This window comes from Rhagoletis pomonella, unplaced genomic scaffold, assembly GCF_013731165.1.
Source record: "Rhagoletis pomonella isolate Grant_MI unplaced genomic scaffold, Rhpom_1.0 Rhpom_scaffold_00006, whole genome shotgun sequence".
In the NCBI taxonomy this organism is placed as follows: Eukaryota; Metazoa; Arthropoda; class Insecta; order Diptera; family Tephritidae; genus Rhagoletis; species Rhagoletis pomonella.
Window position 1 is genome coordinate 80474378 of NW_023458560.1, and position 2728 is coordinate 80477105.

Below are 2728 nucleotides of genomic sequence, written 5' to 3' on the forward strand. Positions count from 1 at the left end.
AAGAACTGCCCATGCATCCCGAAAAATGCACTGTTTGGTGTGGTTTGTACGCTGGTGGAATCATTGGACCGTATTTTTTCAAAGATGCTGTTGGACGCAACGTTACGGTGAATGGCGATCGCTACCGTTCGATGCTAACAAACTTTTTGTTGCCAAAAATGGAAGAACTGAACTTGGTTGACATGTGGTTTCAACAAGATGGCGCTACATGCCACACAGCTCGCGATTCTATGGCCATTTTGAGGGAAAACTTCGGAGAACAATTCATCTCAAGAAATGGACCGGTAAGTTGGCCACCAAGATCATGCGATTTGACGCCTTTAGACTATTTTTTGTGGGGCTACGTCAAGTCTAAAGTCTACAGAAATAAGCCAGCAACTATTCCAGCTTTGGAAGACAACATTTCCGAAGAAATTCGGGCTATTCCGGCCGAAATGCTCGAAAAAGTTGCCCAAAATTGGACTTTCCGAATGGACCACCTAAGACGCAGCCGCGGTCAACATTTAAATGAAATTATCTTCAAAAAGTAAATGTCATGGACCAATCTAACGTTTCAAGTAAAGAACCGATGAGATTTTGCAAATTTTATGCGTTTTTTTTAAAAAAAAAGTTATCAAGCTCTTAAAAAATCACCCGTTATAATAAAGTGCAAGTTGGAAGGAGCTTGGTCTTACCGTTGAATTTTCGCAATTTTTTGTTTGCGCATTTTCTGCCTTAAATACACAGTATGTTCAAAGAATTTTTTGTATGGAGAAAATGAGCAACACCTTCCACAAAATTTACCAAATATCAACCGTAAGTCCTAGCTACTTAAAATTTGCACTTTGAATTCACAAAACTGCGTACTTAGAATGTTTCTAAGAAATCTAATTTCAAAGCTCAAAATTTTGATGAAACTTTGTCGAATTTTACTAATTTTTGTACAAAGTTAAAAATTGTGACTTACATGGTCTTTGTTAGATAACGAGCCTCACTTTCATAAAAAGGAATAACCATTAAACAATCGAAAGGGGAATATCCAAAGAAAGGTAAGATGTCTCTTCCCTATTTATATTTTTGCCACTCTATCTACAGCTTATGTTTCTCGTATCCACGATTTTTTTGAGGGTATTAGTATTATTTTTAATAATTTCATTAATTATATTTATACATTATTTATAAGGATGCTGGCTATCTTTATAGCTCACTTATATTTATTCAATGTACTTTGTGGTGACGAAAGTGCTGGCTCGTTTGTACGAAAAATTGTTTTTGGACCGGAGTACAGGGAGCGTCTTAATAAATGACTAAACAAAACACTGAAAATCTGGACTTAATCGGTACAAATATGAAAACTCGGGGCATTTATACGTTCCGACTTAAAAAAAAAATATTCAGCGGGACAATTTTCTCCAAATTGGTACTGTCCCGCCAATATAGACACGAATGGTCACCGTAGGAATACATAACTTTATTGCTTTTTGCATGTGCTGCGACCTTTCAGGCAAAGGTGTGCTGTTTCTATCCCCAGGACTGTATGAGAGTGTGAATTACTTTTATAATTTTTTTGGGCACACGTTTCCAACATTAATTATTAACTTATGTATTAATAAATCACTGCAATCAAAAAAGTTAACGCAGCTCTTGAACTACATCATTAGAATTACACTATAAAAAAAAAAAATAAATCATACGTCGCAAATACATAAATTCATGCCACCGGTGTTAAAATTATAAGCGCACCCAATATTGACAAGCTTTAACAATTTATTTTTTGTCATTTAATTTCAATTATTTTTTATAAAAACATAGTTTATTCCTCAATAAAACCGTGCAATATTAAAAAAAAACATTCGATTTACATTACACTTAGATTTCTTACAAAGATTTTGTGTATGCAGATTTTTAGTTTTTTCAGTTTTACAATTACAATTACAAAACACAATTAAGTCGAGCATACTTTGGACAGAAGAATATGCATAGTTCTCTTCCGGAAATGGCACTACTTTTCTTCATGGGACATACATATGTGTCTCCTACGTATTTTTTTGTTGGGATGACATATTCATATGCTTAATGTTTGTGAATATTTTTCTCATTTTCTCTGGCATTTACACAAATTTAATAAAAAATCTGTTTTCGTAGATGCACTTTGTACTACATACATATGTATGTTTGTCAAAGAAACCAAAAAAGGACGAAATATTAGCAACGATTTTTCAGACGTCCAAAATTCCGAATGAGACACCTAAATATGTCCCACTCCATCTAGGACCCCCTGAAGGGAGGGGAGGATCCTTTTATAACTCTTATATTTGTAATATATCTCCCAAAGCTAAAAGAATCACTAAACCCGAGATTTGTTTGCTCGTTGCTTTCCGAATCGAAGACAAATCGATTAAAGAATAAACAATATTTTTAATAGAAAAAGAGCTTAAATTAATGTAGCGATCCTTACGGAGGAGGAGCATACTACAATATTAGGAGAAGGCAATATTACAAGCATATACATTAGGGCTGGTCAATTTGTGTTATGCGCCTATAGCACAGAAGAATTCTACGCGTAATTCTAAGCGAATTTGCCGATATATGGGTCTAAAATCAATTTGTAGTTACGAAAATAGGTTTCTTAGTATTTTTCTGTAGTGTCGTAAAGAATTGCTAAATTTTGTATAAAAACATGCTATATGGGGTTTTTTTGGTATGAGGAATCTATTTCTGTGCTTATCTCTTTCTTAAAACTTCCCCC